Source organism: Schistocerca gregaria, chromosome 1, assembly GCF_023897955.1.
Source record: "Schistocerca gregaria isolate iqSchGreg1 chromosome 1, iqSchGreg1.2, whole genome shotgun sequence".
NCBI classification, from domain to species: domain Eukaryota; kingdom Metazoa; phylum Arthropoda; class Insecta; order Orthoptera; family Acrididae; genus Schistocerca; species Schistocerca gregaria.
Window position 1 is genome coordinate 574,874,887 of NC_064920.1, and position 22,021 is coordinate 574,896,907.

General features: G+C 42.7%; 1 pseudogene; it reads right to left on the reverse strand.

Annotated features, from left to right (window-relative positions):
• Nucleotides 1–5,700: 5,700 nt before the first annotated feature.
• Nucleotides 5,701–5,818, reverse strand: LOC126287881 (5S ribosomal RNA; annotated as a pseudogene).
• Between the last annotated feature and the right edge of the window lie 16,203 nt (nucleotides 5,819–22,021).

Consider the following 22,021-nt stretch of genomic DNA (forward strand, 5'->3'; position numbering starts at 1 on the left):
TTTTATGTAAGTGAATCTTTTGTAAAAGTTTACACTGACTAGAAACCTACGAAGAACACCATGGGTTTGTGATATTGCGAATTCAGCTTTGGTCTACAATTTTTCCAGGTCGGGCGCTATCCCTTCCTCCGAAATGATGTGACTCAGCTAGTGGATTCGGGTCAAGCCTATCAGTTCCAGACTTATTACAATACCATAACGTTCTTTACAGACTTCTGTCCTAACCACACACACTTACAGGTAAAACAAAACAATGACAAGACCCAGCGACGAGAAAACAACAGAAATGCTTGGGGTCAGAACACACTAAAAATCCTCCAAAATATAAAACGTATTTTGTGTTCAGCAGAACACTTAAATACAACTTATTGTACCACTTGTATTTAAAAATTACTGATCAAAAATCTAAGAAAACTAGTTAAAGTTACATGCAATTTAATTTTAAAAATTACTGAGGCAGTTGTTGCCAGTCCTCCCATCAAACAAATCTACAACAAAATGATTCTCAAAAATTGCTGTTTACGCAATATCTCAGGCCAGGGTCGGAACGTCCTATTGTTACCCCCAGTTGAGTAAGTATGTGAGATCGCTGTCAATGCAGTGTTCGCAACGGTGTGGTTCCATCTAAAAATTGAGTTAAATTAACCCCTACGCTGACAATCTGAATTGGAAGTAACATGTGCATTAGTTCCTCAAGTTGTGACAATACTTCACTGTACTTAATGAGGATCATTGCTTGAAGTCTAATACTAGGACAAGTAGAACATTTGAGTTCTGATATTTATTATAAAAACAGCTCTAAAAAATATGAAAATTGAACAAGTATATGCATAGAACGTTCAGTTGTACTTATTAATCTAAGTTTGATATTGGCAAGATATCTATAACTTGACTCGAAGTCACGCTGCCATTTACAATATGGAAACACGAAGTGGTTGATACTAATTAGAGTCGAAGCTAAGAAAGTCTCCATCCTGATTGGCACCGAGAGAAAAGAGCTCTCCGATCAATGAAATAGAACTTAACACATTTACTATAAGGATTTCCTATCTGCCAAGCCGTGTTGCGTGTACCACCCAATACGGTGGTGGGAAGAGCAATTCTACAGCGCCTATGTGCTCGGTGATATCCGCAATCGTGCAAAGTGCGTTGCGTAGTAGAAAATTCCGATCACACAGAAGATGCAAAACAGTGTTCGCAAACTCCTATGGTTGAAGCTACTTGGGTACGATGCCAGACACGAATTCTGTTTGCTCATAAGCCAGATGCAGAGAGACTCGACTCAAGTGTGCGGTCGTAAAGAAGCATTTCGTATTGCCTCTATTTCTGAAAAGAAGACAGATGTTGGCAGAGAAACGACTGATGCCATTCCTAGTGGCGAAAGTAGCACTTCACAATCTAAGGGTGCGACCGTTCCCTGACGCCTTGCCTGCAATGCCTCAAAAAACTATTTTCCGAAATGAGTTATGTCGACAAACCTCAGAGGCCCCCCGCCATACTGTGCTCATTACAGAGCACCCCTCACCTCGTTGGTGTGATCTCTCCTTACGGCCAATCGCGGCGCCCATTATAAATGGAATACCTCCCAATCTACGAGTCATGAAGCTGTCAGTGAACCCTATTCAGCTCTTAGTTCAGTAGATACTTCTTGAAAAAATTGTAACATCTCCTACAGTTCAACCAAGCCGGTTACGTTTCTATGTCTTTTGGCGGAAATACTCCTCGGGGTCTGGCGTGAGAACTTCTGGGGCAGTTACCTCGCATCTGTGGCAGGCATTCCTTCATGCTAAAAGAAGCGTGGTGCTATCTTTACAAAGTTATGCTTTCAGCACTGTGTCGACTCCGCCTCCGTAGTAACCAGAGGCCCCCAGCGAGAAACCCCTTTCCACCTGCTTCTTGACAGGCGTCAGAACAATGCCAGTAACCGCATGGCGTTCTCTTTTCCGATCCATAAACTGCCCTGCCTACAACCTTTTTGTTTTGGAGACTGCGAAGGCCCACATTTGCCTTCCCATCATAGCCAGTGTGAAATTACACTCAAGGCATGCACCCCTACATAAATGTTAGTATGAGGCTACCTAGTAGTAACCAATAAATGATTAATAATTCGATAATCCCACATAATATGCGATCCTATACTAAGTAATAGGAATTATCAAATTCGTTCATGCATGGCGGCAAAAACTGGGCACCTTACTAGTAGAAGCAAGCATCTTCACAGGAAAGATAAGGTTGTTGTCCAGCTCCCAGTATCACAATACAAGTCGTTTTACGGAGGTAAAGACTTTGTTGTTATGGAGTGTTGTGTGATCATATTACGTTTTCACTTTTACTCCGTGTCTTTTGGATGTGCTAGGGTTTTTGTAATGTTAATTTTGGGTGTAGGTTGTTGCTGTGTTTCAGAAAGTGTACCTCTCTTTTAACACCATCTGATCAAATGTATCCGGACATCTATTAGTGGACCTTAATATCAGGTGTTTCCTCCGTTCGCCTTTATGATGGACTGAACTCTTCTGGGATCACTTTAATCAGATGTTTGAATGTGAACTTCAAAACTTTCCCGCCGTTTATACAGATCAACAAAAATGTGGGTGGATGCCACAAGCAATCACAAATAGTATCCGGCAGGATTTCATAGAGTAGATAAATGGATGCCTGTGGAGGAACGGCTGTCCATTCTTTCTCAACTACCAAGAGCAGAGAAGGTAGTGATCACGCTAGGGTCTCAAGCGAAATCTACCTTCTAACTCATCCCAAATTTTTTCCGTAGGGTTCAGGTAATGCCAGCCAATTTTTGCATTGTTTTGTTCATAAACCTTTACTTCGCGTGTGCTGATACAAGCAATTACAAGCAATCGTGGTCTCAGAACTGTTCCTCTACCACACGCAGTACACAGTGTTTGTGTCGATATACGTTCGCACTAAACGTTTTCTTAAGTGTAATGTGGTGACCACATTCTCATCACAAGCAAAATAAGAAAACAGTATGCGTACTGTAACATCGTTTCCTTACGAAACTATTGGCACTTCACATGATGTAGGTAAAGTACTGCAATTCCATCGGAATGCCAAATGCCACAGCGTATAGCATGCATCAGAATTCCAGATCACAGTGATCCAGTGTCTTCTGGCGTCGCTGGTTACACCTCCTCAGGAGTCGCTTGGGATTTGCTACGTGTGGCTTACGAGAAGCTACTCGACCTTTACATCGTTGTGGAGTATTTTACTAGCTGGTCTGCATGTGGTGCTTTGGAACTCAGTTCACGTCTTGTGACGTCTAGCGGTCTCTTCCGCGTTACTCGGGGGGTGTGCGGAAACTTTCGATCAATAGCGTATACTTGTTGTGTCGTCTCCTCAGTCATTAAATGTAGTGCTGTAAGTAGAGCGCGAGCTGTAACTCTATAGAGCTCTCGTATATTCTTTGTATCCTGCTCCGCAATTCCTTGAAGGATTATCTCTCTGTTGTTTGTACTGCACTGAAATGGATTGACTGATGAAAGCCAACAGTATGTCGATTATTCCTATGCTTCATTGTCTGACAGCATGCATTAGAGTTTCTATAACTGCACACGATCCCATTACCTTCTTTTATTCATTGCTTACTGATAGTTAAAAGGGAAAAAAAAAACTTCGTGTCCTACCTTGCGGCAGGTCTTGTCATGGGGGAAGCCTCGTCAGAGAGATCCACCGCATAAGCTTCTAGGGAAGTGATTCCAGTGGTGGTTTCCCGTTGCCTTCCACTGGCGGTGATGAAATGATAATCAGAGGACAACACAACACCCAAACCCTGAGCGGAGAAAATCTCCGACCCAGCTGGGAATCGAACCCGGGACCCTTGGCGTGACAGACTTCCACACAGTTATCGGGGCGGACAATTAAAAAGGGAAGTAGCTTGAAAGTTTATTTAATTAATTACATATTTGAATCTTGGACAACATAGCACAACAGACAACACAAATGGAGAGAAGAAGCTACCAAACGGAGAAGGGAATGGAACGGTTTGCCGCACAGTCTGACACGATAAAAATCGACATATATTCTAATTTAATTAGGGACTCAAATTCAGGGGATCAATCTACTCAGGACTGCATTGTCAGGTGAGGCCAGGTGACTGAAATTACTACCGCGAACAACCTGATGGTAATTCTCGATTAAAGATACCAATTATTACGTAACTCTGCCCAAATTGAACAAACCACAAAGGTAAACAAAACATACACATGTCATACTCTGAGGGCTCCCAACTTCACGCCACTGGGAGGAAAATATGTTGTTACTGCGATTGAGATGCTTCTGATACCTAACTTCCATACTCATGCTACTCATACAATGGTTAATAGCTACTATTTCAAATAATTGTGCACACAATACGCCTAGAGGAGTCTAAACAGATTTGGCGGGAACAGTCAGTACGTAAACGGAAGATATCATTTGACAAAAAGTGTGAATGGAACAGACAAAAACACTCGACTTAAAACACGTGTAAATCAACACTACATGCTACCATATCTGAACACAAACACACACTTAGCCTGCCATGAAATTCTGCAAGAGCGATCATCGCTCATTGACTGTGCAGCAAAGACCTTGTGGGTAATTGGAGCTCAGTGCTGTCATTATGTAACCACCAGGTCATATCGTTTTTGGATTACTCGCAGAACTGCACACGTGTATACACATGTGCTATCCTCAACTAACTTAGGAAACAGAGAGACCATTCTCCGTGCAGTTATGCTCTCTTCGGAACATGGTGACAATGACCAAGAAATAGAAAAATAAATAAAACAAAATAAAATAACATCAGATAATTCCACACGCAAAAATTCTGAAATATTGCTCACTCGATCAAAAAGCTAAGCTGAAACAAACGCATAAAAGTGCCTACACTAAGATATAATGGTTTCGACCACATGTTTGCTTGATAAAAATTTGTGAGTCCCTTATCACAAAGGAAAATCGTCAAATAATCTGCAAAAGGGTCAACGAAAATTAATAAATGAGAGTTAAGCGTAATCTAAAGTCCGCAACATTTAATGTGCTGATGACACCACGGGATTGTCTTCATACCGGTGGACTGAAATGAGCACCACACGCTCCTTTAGAACCGAAGTCCTAACCACTGAACTTACTTGTTACTTGAAAAGTAATAACAAAAAGCGGTCGAAACATATTCGTGCCTAAGAATATCCTAACAAAATAAATTAATGATTTTAATTACAATATATCGTATACTCTGAATTTACCGAACGATCTGATGGACACATGCACAGAGTTCGTCTCTCAGCTCACCCCTGACGGGGGGAGGAGGCTGCTACGAAACCCGAAGAGTCTACCACCACAGCAGCACCCCAAGTATAAGACTCACACGAAGACTTAAATAGAACATGTAGCTCTGCACTGCAGCTGCCAGCTGCTCTACTCAAGGGACCATAACCAAAACACTTACACATTTATAACTGACAAAAAAAAAAAAAGAAACTTAGCTCCTCCCGCACCGGCCATGAAAGCCCAAAGGTACCGACTGGCCGCCATGTCATGCTCAGCCCACAGGCGTCACTGGAAGTGGAAATGGGGGGGGGGGGGGGGGGGGGGGACGGACATGTGGTCAGCACCACACCGCTCTCCCGGCCGTATGTCAGTTTCCGAGACCGGAGCCGCTACTTCTCAATCAAGCAGTTCCTCAGTTAACCTCACCCCGCTTGCCAACAGCACTCGGCAGACCGGATGGTCACCCATCCAAGTGCTAGCCCAGTCCGACAGCGCTTTACTTCGGTGATCTGACGGGAGCCGGTGTTACCACTGCGGTAAGGCCGTTGGCGACTAACAACAACGTATTAGGCAAAAGAAAAATCGATTTGCATTATGAAATGAATAAATTAACACAGTCGTCTCCCTCCCTTCACCAAAGATGCCGGAACAAAAATATGAAGATGTACAACGTGTCACTGAAAAAAACACAAAGTACCTTGAGGGAACTTTTGTGTCATATACTGTGACTAGCGGGTGCTTGAGGTTAGTTGGTAAACACAGTCTACAAACACGGATTAATCAAGGCAGGGAGGCTAACGTAAGTGCGTAACGATTTTGTTGTTTACATCTGCAAGAGAAATGAATGAATATATGTATTATAAGGAGTTTTAAACGTTATCAAATGAGTCGAAGCAATCCCTACGATGGTAGCGCCTCCTCAGTATTCTCCGTGCTTGTCTGGCTTAATGCTGTCAGCACAGTGCACGCATCGGTGAGCGAGACAACAGCGTTTGCGCCTGGCCTCGCGGAGCTGCTGTCAAAACAAGCGGCTGCGCGCTGTGGTCCGCTTCCCCCGCCGTATCGCGTTGCCGGGGGCGGCTGCCCGTGGGAAGGGCGGCTGGCGGGCGCGGCACGGCACGGCGCAGCAGGCGTCGCCCCAGGCGACGCCGCCGCCGCCGCCGCCGCCGCCGCGGCCGCCAGCTGTTCGCTCCCAGCGCTCGGCCCCCGTGTCGCCGGCTGCTGACGCAGTGTCTGGAAGCAGCAGCGGGCAGCCGCCACCGCCACATTCTGCACTACAGCCGATACCCTTCTCAGAGCCTCGCCACCCGCTCTGGTAGCCACAGAGGCGATCGATTTCACTCACTAAAATTGATGCTATAGTCACATGGCTGATAAACGTGACTGTATCATCCGTAATCGTAGTGACAAGAATTACCGGGTGATCAAAAAGTCAGTTTAATTTGAAAAATTAATAAACCACGGAACAATGTAGATAGAGAGATAAAAACTGACACACTTGCTTGGAATGACATGGGATTTTATTAGAAAAAAAAAAATAAAAAAAATAAAGTTCACAAAATGTCCGACAGATGGCGCTGGAGAGCAAAACTGCTACCGTGACGGGTGAGAGGTACGCCAATATGTTACAGAATCGCATCATCCCCAGCCTGGCTGATAAACACCTGCCGGCCGCAGTGGCCGTGCGGTTCTAGGCGCTACAGTCTGGAGCCGAGCGACCGCTACGGTCACAGGTTCGAATCATGCCTCGGGTATGGATGTGTGTGATGTCCTTAGGTTAGTTAGCTTTAATTAGTTCTAAGTTCTAGGCGACTGATGACCTTAGAAGTTAAGTCGCATAGTACTCAGAGCCATTTGAACCATTTGATAAACACCTGCTGGAACGTACGATGTTTATGCAGGATGGCGCTCCACCCCATATTGCTAGACGGGTGAAAGATCTCTTGCGCTCGTCGTTTGGCGATGATCGTGTGCTCAGATGCCACTTTCGTCATCCTTGGCCTCCCACGTCCCCAAACCTGAGTCCGTGCTATTATTGGCTTTTGCGTTAGCTGAAGTCGCAAGTGTATCGTGATCGACAGACATCTCTAGGGATGCTGAAAGAGAAGATCCGACGCCAATGCCTCATCATAACTCCAGATATGCTTTACATTGCTGTTCACAACATTATTCCTAGACTACAGCTATTGTTGAGGAATGATGGTGGACATATTAAGCATTTCCTGTAAAGAACATTATCTTTGCATTGTCTTACTTTGTTATCCTAATTATTGCTATTCTGATCAGATGAAGCAACATCTGTCGGACATTTTTTGAACTTTTGTATTTTTTTTGTTCTAATAAAACCTCATGTCATTCCAAGCACGCGTGTCAATTTGTACCTCTCTATCTGTATTATTCCGTGATTTATTCAGTTTTCAAATTTATACTGACTTTTTGATCACCCGGTATGTAATATACTGGATTCACTCAGGCCTGAAAGTTGTCATAGCTAAACATAACTAATTACCTAGTTAATAAAATTTTTGTGATACATGACTCGATTTATAACAAAACAAATATCTGTATTCTAGACGTAAGATACAACGTTTGTTCGTTTTGAGAAGTATTCAGTTTTACATTTCTGAATATTGAAATGACTGCATCAGTTTGAAATCGTACCAAAATTTGACTGAATATTTGCACAATGTTTTCCAGGTACAGCTTCATTACAAATAAGTGCAAATGCAATAACTCTTAGTTTCCTATTAAAATTTTCGGTAAGCTTTCTCATATACATTGTGAATATACAAGTATTCCCTTAATTAATATCCATATTTTAGCAAGAATTCGAATATATTATTTTATTCTTATGTTGTACGAGATAATGGAATGTAGTCGAATTAAATCGTGTGATGCTCAGGTAATTAGATTAGGAAATGAGACGCTTAAAGTAATAAATGAGTTTTGCTATTTGGGGAGCAAAATAACTGATGATGGTCGAAGTAGAGAGGATATAAAATGTAGACTGGCAATGGCAAGGAAAGCCTTTCTGAAGAAGAGAAATTTGTTAACTTCGAGTATTGACTTAAGTGTCAGGAAGTCGTTTCTGAAAGTATTTGTATGGATTGTAGCCATAGAAGAATGCTGAAGATTAAATGGTAGATCACATAACTAATGAGGAAGTATTGAATAGAATTGGGGAGATGAGAAATTCGAATGGAAGAAGGGATCGCAAGGTAGGACATATTCTGAGGCATCAAGGGATCACCAATGTAGTATTGGAGGGCAGCGTGGAGGGTAAACATAGCAGAGGGAGACCAAGATATGAATACACTAAACAGGTTCAGAAGGATGTAGGTTACAGTAGGTACTGGGAGATGAAGAAGCTTGATAGGACAGAGTACCATGGAGAGCAGTAACAAATCAGTCTCAGGACTGAAGACCAAAACAACAACAATGTCGTACGAACTATTTCTCAGCTTACACAACGTTAAAATTATTTGTAACAGAGACTGCATTATATTTACAGGTAAATAGTACTTATCTGGCAAAGTTGGTCTCAGAGTCATAACTGCTTCCTTTGTTCCCGTATAACCTATTGCTAAGAGTTTGCCCAGGGTTTACTTAAATGACAAGTTGCTGGAACATTATATTGCTGTTAACAATTTTCCTATTTTATTTGCATGTTCTTCAAACACAGTTGATAGTCACATACTGAACACTCGTTCGAAAGTACATTGTGCAACTTACTTACTCCATACAAAGAACAAGGCTCAGAGAGCGACTTGTACCAAACTCTACAAATGTTACTCCAGCTCTGACGCGCTTGGCACCAAACATTTCTATACCTATTACACTTGCAGGTTGCAAAGCCTTCGTGAACACGAACTAATCCAAATTAGAATTAAATTTGGTAACTGGATTTATTTATGATTTTTTGTTTATAAACTGTTTTCCGAAAATAATTATTTAAGTGAAGATTTGTAGACTTAATTATTGATGACAATTATTGAATATTTTGACAGTATGAAAAATAGAAGCTTCCTTTTAATTCATAGAACTGGTTTAACTATCGATTGTAACATTAGAAAAATTGTAAATGAAGACAGAAATTTTGCTGATATGAAAACTGCAGCATAAGAATGATATAGGTACTGTAAATTTGTTTTTAGAACACTTAAGATAAAATTACGATTACAAAATGGCACAAGCTGGATACTATGAAATATGCTGATACAAATAATAAAAATATATTGACAGAAAATTAGTTTTTTGACATACATAATTTAAGTAAGAGAACTGACACAAACCTAGCTAAAATTTATAAGGAATCGAACATTTCAGTTGACAAGTGAGAGATCGGAAAGGACTTGATTCATTATAAGCGGCACGGCTGAACTTGCTTCTGCATCCTCTTCTCAATTAAGATATTCTCAACACTATTACAAATTTCGTTTGATACCTCAAGTAATCATTTTCTGGCTAGTAAGTTCCCTTAATGCTTTTGAAATAACATCCGTGACTCTTATGGGAAGGATATTGGCAGAATCACTTAATAACTCATTTTGGTTAGGTAGATGAGTAAACAGGAAAAGCAAGCTGGACGTTTTCTCCGTTACTTGGCTGAGGGCACATATACCATGCGTAGCGGTTCACTCTCATTCCTTTTAAATATGGAGAAGTAGAATAACAACTGGTTGCAGTATCTCGTAGACTCAGATCTCTAGACAGGTTCTTTGAACTTTCCTACTTGATATGGCATCAGTCTTCAGTCATTTTATTTTCAGGTCTTTGGCCTGGGCCATTCGCTTGCAGTGATGTAACGACATAATTCCACTAGGGATCTATGGCTTTTCCTTCATTTTGTAACAAATACACATGTAGAAGAAAGTGCACTGTCAAATACATCTCATGGAGTTCTTCACTGCTCTATTCAGTGGTGTAAATAAAGGAATATCTGATCCGTGGTTCGTGTTGAATAGAAATACGCCTAGAGAACAGCCACTAGTAGTGGCGCCTCTGGCTTGACACACAGTCCCATTTCGGCGACAGAAGAAGAACGACGGTTGCCGTAGCTGATTGCCCAACGTAACAGATCCTGCTTTCAGCATGCTGTTCTGCTATAGCTGTAAACGTGAAGTCACAGAACCTATGAAACAGCATGACACAAACAAGCATTCCAAACTAATTAGATCTTCCCTACAGATCACTGATACTCGACTGATTCAAAACAGTGCGTTTCAGAGGCACGTACTGTGGGAAACTCTAACTAGCGCCCCTTCTACCACAATAAGTGTGCCCTCGTTCCCTATGGACCAACCATCTGTTTCAGATGATGGCTATCAACTCAGCATCATCAGAGTGCCTAAGGAAGAAATAATCATCTGCAAGCTAATTATCGGCGGTGACTGACGTCGCAGAAAGACTTTGTCATATACTAGTGAATCCAGTAATGCTTCGCAATTGCTAAACATGTATCAGAATTAGATCTACGTCCCAGTTCCGTCTTCAACCTCTCTGTGTCCAACTCCTCCTTCCTCTCTCTTTGTCCATCTCCTGTTCCCCCCATCGCTCTCCGCCTCGCCTCCTCCGTCTCTGTCCGTCTCCTCTTCGTCCCCCTGTCTCTCTCCATCTTATGCTCCCCCCTCTCTCCGTCCATCGCAAAAATGACGGGTATATTTGAAACGGCAATACAAACTAAACGAGCAGCGATAGAAATACACCGTTTGTTACAATATGCTTGGGACAACAGTACATTTTCAGGCAGACAAACTTTCGAAATTACAGTAGTTACAATTGTCAACAACAGATGGCACTGCGGTCTGGGAAACTCTATAGTACGATATTTTCCACATATCCACCATGCGAAGCAATAATATGGCGTAGTCTCTGAATGAAATTACCAGAAACCTTTGACAACGTGTCTGGCCGAATGGCTTCACATGCTGATGAGATGTACTGCTTCAGCTGTTCAATTGTTTCTGGATTCTGGCGGTACACCTCGTCTTTCAAGTGTCCCCACAGAAAGAAGTCACAAGGGTTCATGTCTGGCGAACAGGGAGGCCAATCCACGCCGCCTCCTGTATGTTTCGGATAGCCCAAAGCAATCACACGATCATCGAAATATTCATTCAGGAAATTAAAGACGTCGGCCGTACGATGTGGCCGGGCACCATCTTGCATAAACCACGAGGTGTTCGCAGTGTCGTCTAAGGCAGTTTGTACTGCCACAAATTCACGAAGAATGTCCAGATAGCGTGATCCAGTAATCGTTTCGGATCTGAGAAATGGGCCAATGATTCCTTTGGAAGAAATGGCGGCCAAGACCAGTACTTTTTGAGGATGCAGGGACGATGGGACTGCAACATGGGGCTTTTCGGTTCCCCATATGCGTCCAGGTAAAAATAAGCTTCGTCAGTAAACCAAATGCTGCCCACATGCATATCGCCGTCATCAATCCTGTGCACTATATCGTTAGCGAATGTCTCTCGTGCAGCAATGGTAGCGGCGCTGAGGGTTACTGCGTTTGAATTTTGTATGGATAGAGATGTAAACTATGGCGCATGAGACGATACGTTGACGTTGGCGTCATTTGGACCGCAGCTGCAACACGGCGAACGGAAACCCGAGGCCGGTGTTGGATAACCTGCTGCACTAGCTGCGTGTTGCCCTCTGTGGTTGCGTACGCGGTCGCCCTACCTTTCCAGCACGTTCATCCGTCACGTTCCCAGTCCGTTGAAATTTTTCAAACAGCTCCTTTATTGTATCGCTTTTCGGTCATTTGGTTACATTAAACCTCCGTTGAAAACTTAGTCTTGTTGCAACAACACTGTGTTCTAGGCGGTGGAATTCCAACACGAGAAAAATCCTCTGTTCTAAGGTATAAACCATGTTGTCCACAGCACACTTGCACGTTGTGAATAGCACACGTTTACAGCAGAAAGACGACGTACAGAATGGCGCACCCACAGACTGCGTTGTCTTCTATATCTTTCACATCACTTGCAGCGCCATCTGTTGTTGAAAATTGTAACTATTGTAATTTCGAAAGTTTGTCCGCCTGAAAATGTACTGTTGTCCCAAGCATATTGCAACAAACGGTGTATTTCTATCGCTGCTGGTTTAGTTTTTATTGCCGTTTCAAATATACCGGTCATTTTTGAAACACCCTATATAAAACCAAGATAAAGCCGAAGACACGAAGCCGACAAGAAGCATGGAAAGAGGACCAGAAATAGAAACACAGTGAGCGAATGAGGGAAGTCAGGGTAGCAAGCGAGGCAGCAAAAGGATTGGGCCATGTAATTTAGCCTAGCTGCGCACTGTAAGGGCGAAACAACAATTATATATATTGTCTCTCCTAACTGTGCCACGTCAAATATCTCTGGAACAACAATATATACTCATTAACGGTTTTCACCAGCATGAACCTACGACAGGGGCTTAGGAAACGAAATACTATAAGAAATTTTAAAACGTAAACAAGTACTATTTTGTATGCAATCAATAGCATGAAAAATCACAAAAATAATGGCGTCGGTTGCATCGCAATACGTCAATTACATCCTGAGAAATTGCGAATCGAAGTTGACACGCCAAATAAGTGAAGCGCACAGGTAGCGCACGTCCTGATACGCAAGCGTACACCTCACGCTCCCTGTGTCAGGGGCTCACTCAGTGGGAAGGTATTCACAATCCTCAAAAATAAACAAGTAACACGTCCAGCCCAAAAGAATGTTTTTTACATTGTAAATGAATGTTTATTCTAGCGAAATAAGAACTAGAGCTACAATTAGAGATAACACTCTTGAATTCACTTTGCTAAACACATTTACTAGTGCTCTGTCGCCCACAGAAAGTGTATTTTTGTCCATTGCATCCACCATAGAAAATACACCCACATCTTGTCCAATGAAACTATGTCACGTTAACATATGTTTGAAGTGTCCTCCATTTGCTTCAACACACGTTTGCAGAAGGGTAACAAGAGAGTGTTGCACAGATTGTAGAGTCGCAGTGATACAATGTTGCATCTCCTCTACTGTCGCTGGGGTTCTTGATACACTCTGTCTCGCACTGCGCCCTAGAGAAAGAAGTCGCGGCGTTAACTGGTGGGACCGTACTGGCCATCGCAGAGTACCTCCACGCCCAATCATTTTATTTGGAAATGTCGCATCTAGAACGTCTCTGGCAACTTTTGCATTGTGTGCGGGACATCCATCATGTTGAAACCACATTGATAGACAAGTTTCCAATCCTAGATCCTCCATGAGGATCGATAGTGCGCGTTGAAGAAATGAAGCGGTTGCATTTCTGTGACATTCGTCATAAATTAAAATAATATCTAGTTTTTCTTCATTACTGAAGGCCGGCATATCGACTGGATCACGGCAAATGTAACAAGCCTCAAGGAAGCAGGTTTTAATGTGGCAACGTATGTCTATTACGTTACAGTATTAGACCGTACAGCAGACCAGATTAGGAGACACTTGTAAACTACCCCCCTTTAGGAGTACCATCAGCGTAATATGGGCCAATGATGTGTTGTCATACAATACCGCACCATACGCTAACACTCCACTGACGTAGTAAGTCAATCGCATCACGATTGCCCGGCATATCATATTAAGACCTCTTGCCTTGTAAAGTCTGCTCTCATACAATCACTCTTTCCACCCTCTCCCTCCCGCTCACTTTCTCTTTCTCTTCATCCCTCTCTGCTTCTCGCCTTTCACATCTATCTACGAATCCCAGCCAAAATTGTTATTTGTGTATAATTTTACCACTGTAGCCAATATGATTATTATACTTAAAGCTTGTAACACTTCACCTGATTTTATAAATAAGTATGAAGTGTAAGCTAATTTAACTTGTCAAAATCGGATTTATATACCATCTGAAGTATTTATTCCAACGAATGTATTCAGCACCTCAAACAACACCGCCTTAAAAAAATTCATTCTGTAATAATGTTGTTAGGACGAATACTCTTTGTACTTTGTGATAATGTTTTCACTTCTGTAATACGATCCATGCACTATAGTTTCTGACGTCACATTTGTGTACATAACATGGCAGATTACATGCTATGTGTTACGACAGTGAAAAGAACCTGTGACCACTGGAGGTACTTTATTTTACTTATCTGATGTTTACCGTGACATACATATTTAACTTTTTGTCAAAAGAAACCCAAAACCATGTACTGAAATAGTGTGTTTTTTCTCCACTAGACAATGCGACAAGCTCCTCCAAAAAATCGTAACACAACAAACACACAATGTCTTACCAACAAGTGTAAATCCACATGATGATGGAGGTTTAAACCTTTGAAATGCGTCGTGGAGATAAATAAACAGTGACTGATAACAGTAAACTTGTTATTTCATTTAATGTCAATAACAGTCACGTTAAAACCTAATCTAAAATGTCGCATTTAAAGACAAACAACAATTTTAGCCTCCCAAATTATTAACAATGCAACATCTTTATCACCACAAAATGTTGATTTTATTAAGAGCCATGTCATTGGATGTAACTATCACAAATTTCAGTTCATCGTTAATGTTTTCCATTTTTCAACAAAAAAACAAATGGTAAATAAACCATTGTAGTCTTTAAATTACATTGATTTTTTGTCTAAGTGTTACGGCGGGATGCAAATATCTATTTAATGAACCGATTCTGGAATTGTTTTGACCTGATGTAAGACGCAGTGAAACTGGGCAGTTTTTAACCAGAAGAATTCACGAAACTTTTTGTCGTCGTTTAATAAATGACGATGTGAAACTGCCGTAAAGAAGTCTTTATCAAGCCTTGTCCTAAAGATGGGATACGTTTCAGCAATTCTATTACGTAACTGTTACGAACAGAGTGCCTTCCTCTTCACAATTTTCCTCTAGTAGTAAGTGTAACAAGAAATCTTGATCACCCATTTTGACAAGCGTGCGTCTAAGAGTACTTGTATGAACTACCCACAACTGAATTGCAGGCGAATTGCGCACAGTCTGTTCAGAGAGTGTACTCAGTGCCAACAACCTTGAAGAAAATACTTTAAATACTACTTTCTCCTTACAGGAGTGACGTAAGGCTTTTGGTATACCGTAAAAAAATCGCTAAGTTAGCTACATTTCATACACAGCAATGTATCTACTAAAATGAACCAAATGTAAAGTAACCAACGACTACATTTTTCACTGTTACCTTTCCAAATTTTATTTGATACTGTAATTTGAAATTCAGAAGCCAGTAGTTGCGACCAGCATCGAATTAAACAGACACTTCTTCATCAAGCTATGAAGTGAGACTATAAGTTACTAAATAATGAATTTTGTGTTCCAATGACACTGATGGAAATAATCACAACATTAAAAAAAATAATTTGAAGTAATTAAATTATGGGAATACTTTGTCTAGGAACCGTATTTAAGTTATTAATACTGCTAAATCACATGCTAATGTGAGTGCGAGACAAGTCATTGCAAATGTGAAATGCTGGCGCGTTGAAAAACCAGTGTAACCGCCATAATGTTGAATTCAAGCATGAAAACGTGCATGCATCGTAGTTCACAGGTGTACGAAGTCAGTTTGTGGGATGGAGTTCCATGACTATTGCACTTGGACTGTTAATACAGGCACGTTTAATACAGTTTGTATCCCATATATGTTCGGTTGGAGACAGGTCTGGTGATCCAGTGAGCCTAGGTAACATCTCGACATTCTGTAGAACGTGCTGAGTTATAACAACGGTATGTAGGAAGTGCTGTTCATGCTGTTCATGAATTGAAGTAGAACAGGTCGAACCACCAGATTGATGTAGAAATTTGCAGTCGATACATGGGGTAACTACGTGAGTGCTCCTGCTTTCATTTGAAATCACACTCCATACCATAACTTGGGTATAGGTCCAGTGTGTGCAGCACGCCGGCATATTGGTTGCAGGTGCTCAAGTGGCCTCCTTCTAACCAACACACGGCAATTGCTGTCACCGAGGCAAAACCAGGTTTCATCTGGAAACACAGCAGTCTTTCGCCCTGCCCTTCAGTGAGCTCTCACTTCAAAGCACTGCGGTCAGTGGAATGCACGCTACAGGGCGTCTGTCTCGGAGCTATGCATGAAGTAACGGATTTGTAAAAGTTCGTTGCGTTATTTCAGTTCCAAGTGCTACTCAAATTGTTGCTGCAGATCGCACTAAGATTCGCCAGAGCCACACGCCGAACACTATGGTCTTCCTTCTCGATAGAGCCACGTGGCCGTCCAGAGCCTGGTCTTCTTGCGAGCGTACATTCTCGTGACCACATCTGGTACCAATCATGTATAGTGGCTACATTCCTACAAAGTCTTCCTGTAGTATCGCAGAAGGAACATTCAGCTTCCTGTAGCCCTACTATACGACCTCGTTCATACTTATCAATTAGATATTGGTGTCTGTGTAGCCTTAAAGGCATTCTTGATTAACATCAAGTCGCGTCCAATCTGAAATGTAACTAACGCTCACGAGAGTTACAGCTTGTATTTAAAGCAAATCTTATTGGCGTCCTCACAGATACTAGCGTCAAACCTGATTTGCATTCTCACAGTGGCAGTAGTAGTGTCACTCTTATGCAACTGAACGAAATTTGAACAGACATCATCTTTCAGACGTAGAAACACACCCACAACTTTCATTTACGTCACACAACTCCTTCTTGGAGTTGAGACTTTTTTTCCGTCAGCGTAGTCACGTCAGAATCGAATGAGAAATATTATATTGCGAAGAACAGACGAAAATATGAAACAAATGGTTTTAATATTTTAAAGGAAAAGGCGTAGCTGCTTATTGGGAATCGCCCTTTATACTCTGACGCAACTTCAGGTGGAATCTAATTGAGGATGCGAGATAAGGAAAACCAAATGACAATCTTCGACGTCTTCACGCTGTTGCGGTCCTCTCGTATTTCTGGTGGCTATCGACAGCCCCCCCCCCCCCCCCCCCCTCACACCATCACCCCCCACCCCAGCTGGCTCGCACCCACTAAGTCCCCGGAGACGGAAAAAGCCCTGGGCCCGGCGTGGCCGTTTGCCCACATCGATTTTCCGCCTGCTATCCGCAGACACGTGTAGCGAGCTGTGTTGGCGAGATCCCTTCTGCACACATGGCCACCCATGTCCGCCGCACCAGCAGCCACACTGTGTGCCAACGGATCTTCCCAGGCGGACACCGTCTTGGAAGTACACAGCTGTGTTATCGTGTAACTTCTCTACAACGCAAATGATGAAGAACTGTTTACCTCCTTCATTGAAACCGTAGCCGTTGATACTGTTACTAGACAGAATAATTTGTCTTGGTTCCAACACAGAGATTTGAAGCTACTTAATAAAGGGGACAAAGGTAAAAGATGGTTTTTTATTTCGTAGCACCAATATCTATGAAGCTGTCACGACAGGGACTAATGAGCGAACAGTGGGCTTCCTCACCTACTGTCACGCATTACTTTACTTTTCCTTTCTTCAAGGCAAACTACCAAACATTAGGTTTCAATCTTGCTAAAGCCTCTCTACCTTTTGTCGCAATCTTCTATCAGCTCTGAGTAGTCTGCGGAAACACGTTGTTGGCGAGGTTCCATATGCATGTATGTTGAAAACAGTAAACGTCACATCCACGACCCATCCACTACCCTAAGAAACACTGGACTTTCGCTTCTAGGCGCTTCAGTCCGGAACCGCGCTGCTGCTACGGTCGCAGGTTCTAATCCTGCCTAGGCATGGATGTGTGTGATGTCCTTAGGTTAGTTAGGTTTAAGTAGTCCTAAGTCTAGGGGACTGATGACCTCAGATGTTATGTCCCATAGTTCTCAGAGCTATTAGCTATTTGAACCATCTGAGCCAACACTGGACTATATTTTCGCTTCTGGCGACTGTCTCCATTACTAATGACTTACTGAATTCTAAAAATGGTTCAGATGGCTAACTACATAACTAACCTAAGGCCATAACACACAGTCATGCCCGAGGCAGGATTCGAACCTGCGACCATAGCAGCAGCGCGGTTCCGGACTGAAGCATCTAGAACCGCTCGGTAACATCTTTGCTCTTCCGGTCTCCAATGGTGGTCCTTCTTAAAAATACAGGGATATGTAAATAGGCAGAATACGGCGGTGCCGTTGGCAATGCCTATATGAGACAACAAGTCAGTGTTTGGGGCAGTTGTTAGACCGGTTACTACCGCTACAATGGCAGGTTATTAAGATTTAAGTGAATTTGTAGGTGGTATTATAGTAGTCCCCCCACCCACTCACCCCCCCCCCCCCCTCCTCCTGATGGGACACAGTATCTCCGAGTTAGCGATGAAGTGGGGATTTTCCCGTACGACCATTTCACGAGTGTATTGTGAATATCAGGAATCCGGTAAAACATCACATCTCCGACATCGCTGTGGCCGGAAAAAGATCCTCCAAGCATGGTACCATCGACCACTGAAGAGAATCGTTCACCATGACAGAAGCGCAACCTTTCCGCAAACTGCTGCAGATTTCGATGCTGCGCCATCAATAACTACATGACAAAAAGCTTTGCGCCTCGTTTGGGCCCTTCAACACCGACATTGGACTGTTGATGATTGGAAACATATTGCATGGTCGGAAGAGTCTCGTTTCAAATTGTATCAAGCGGACGGACGTGTACTGGTATGTAAAGAAACTCATGACTCTATGGACCGTCATGTCCGCAGGGGAGTGTTCAAGCTGGCGGAGGCTCTGTAATGGTATGGGTCATGTGCAATTGGAGTGATATGGGACATCTGATACATCTAAATACGACTCTGACAGGTGACACGTACATAACCATCCTGTTTGATCACCTGCTTCTATTCATGTCCATCGTGCATTCATACGGACTTGGGCAAATTCAGCATGACAATACGACATCCCACACGTCCATAATTGATGCAGAGTGGCTCCAGCAACTTTCTTCTGAGTTGAAAAACATCCCCTGGTCGCCAAACTCATCAGATATGAACATTATTAAGCGTATCTGGGATGCCTTGGAGCGTGCTGTTGAGAAGAGATCTCCACCCCCTCGTACTCTTACGGATTTGTAGACAGCCCTGCTGGAATCATGGTGTCAGTTTCGTCCAGGACTACTTCAGACCTTAGCCGAGTCCATGTGAAGTCGTGTTGTGGCACTTCTGCGTGCTCCGGGGGCCTTACACGATATTAGGCATCTGTACCAGTTTCTTTGGCTCTTCAGTGTATATGCAGGAGGAAACTATACACGATCTGAGTAAATATATCCTGGCACGTAGCAATGGACATTATGATGAGGTCGGACCACAATTCACTTGAAGTCTTCTGATACACGTTCGATGACGTGATTGAATGCATGTGGCGGAATGTCAGAACATTGTTCCTAAAGAGCCAAAACCAGAGAAGGTACTGATTTTCTTTGGACACCGGGTTCTGGAGAGCAGTCGTCGTTCCGACGCATCCAAAAGCTGTTCCATTGTGTTCAGGTTTGGGTTCAAGGCAGGCCAGTCTATTTCAGCAATGTTGTTTTCCACAAACCATTGCCTCTCAAATGCTGCTTTATGACAGGGTGCATTGTCAGGCTGTTTCAAATTATTATCGTCTACGAACCATCCTCTACTGCATGCAACACACAATACTGAAAAATGTGGTCATATCCTTCCGCACTTAGCTTTTCCTTAAATGCATTAAGGGGAGTACAACATACCTCTAGAAAAACACCCTCATACCGAAACACCACCTCGTCAACTCTTCTCTGTTGACACTGTACGTGACTGCAGGTAACGTTCTCGAGCACTCCCGAAACTCAAACCTTACCATCGGGTTTCCACAGGATTTCCAGTGATTGACCACTCCAAATCATTCGTTTCCAGCCTTCAACTTACCCACCATTCGTACTAAGGTTCCAGAAATGTCTCGGTTTAGCCGGTGAGTCCGTAGATGGTGGTATCAGGGGGCGTAGAGTATTACTGCCCACGCTTTCCCACCCGCGTTTAGCCGGACCTTCTTTAAACTAACTTTGTGAGGTGACGCATAGGAATTCTTCCTACCTGTTACGTGGAGATGCTCTCTACATTTATGACCCCTTTCAGAGCCGTAGCAGTGCCCTATGATTCTGTGAGTGTAACAATACTATGTTGTAAGTAATGAAGCGGAAAGAAGTCTTTTTGTAAAATGATTTTGACATGGGGTGCCATTATGGTTCGTTTATTTAAGAAACATCGCAAACTGAATTTTTCACACTGATGATAAGCTAATCATTAATGGTACGAGAGCATGGTATACCACATGACTACATCGAAAGGGAACCTATCGACGACTGCATACTATAACGCACAGTCTGTAACCTGACCATACAATCGGTATAAGATCGCACAACTGTAGTTATTCCTAAGCTATCATATTCGTCATCATCATCATTTCTTGTACATAACAGGCCATAAGGACCCATGACAGAAAGCAAGAGAAATATTACAAACCAGAATAACACACTATACAAGGATCAATAACACAGTCAGTGACACAGGAAGGAGCAGTGTCCTGCCCACAGTTGCAGGTATTTCTGGAAGATGTTCAACTTTCTTCTGTCCATTGCATCTTCCAGAGATGCTGTTGGTTCTACCTTCTGCAACGTCCTCGTCACCCTGTCTTTCCACCTAGTCCTTGGACGATCTTTTGGACGTCTTCCAATAAGATGGGAAAGGAACACTCGGTTGGGGATAGATTCTCCAGCTCTTAAGACCTGTCCTAACCACTAGAATAGTCGTCCTCTGATTGTCCTACTAACGTCAGCTTCCCCAGAACGCTGGTACAAGCCCACTTTTTGCCTCCATTCCCATCTTCTATTTCCTCTGTTGAATGTAGGCCCATAGATCTTTCTGAGCACTTTCCTTTCAAATGCGCAAATGCGCTCTTCAAGTGTTTATGAAGTCGCCCATGTCTCGTAGCCTAAGCTATTCATTTACTTATTAATATCAACGTTTCCTGACATTGTAAAATTACTGAAAAATAGTATTTGTGACCCGTAGATTCCTCCTAATGCCTGATTCGCGAAAGGTAACTTTTTAGCAAATGTTTATTAATAACAATTACTTGATTCGAGTCATAATCAAGGTTCTTTCTCTAAGTATCTCTTTGCTGACGTCACGAGCGATTTCAGCATCGGCACCTCATCCCACTGGCTCTGAAAGTACCGGATGGCCAACCACTTCTGCTAGCCAACATGGGAATATACCGCTCGCTCCTTACTGCTTATGTACTATAGCGCTGATACATTCACTTCACGTATATGAAATAGTGTAACTGGAAATAAAGGAAAATTCGCTATTATCTGCAATCTTTACACCACCTCAAGCGTTAGTTAATACCGACTACAGAAATGTTTGGCTCATTAGATGCTGCTGGATCATAGTACCCATTCTTTTTAACTACTTACACACAATCATTGTGCTATTCAATGATTTCAGACGAATTATTACAGTCGCCCTCAGCAATGCTTGATAGTCCCCATCTGCCCGTGTGTGAGGTTTGCTTTTCTTGGTTTAGCTGTGATTTTTACTTCGCTTTTCCACTTGGTAATCGCATCAACAGTCGATATGCGCAGCTTTAGTAGTGTTCAGTCTCACTGATGCTTTTATTAATCGAATGTCATCCAATGACCAGTCTACGTTTGAAGACACTGAGCTCTTCTGACAGACTCATTTTTATGTTGCTGCTTCCTCAGTGACATCTCAAGACACCTAATCCCATCCCCGTCTCTCGTGACATCC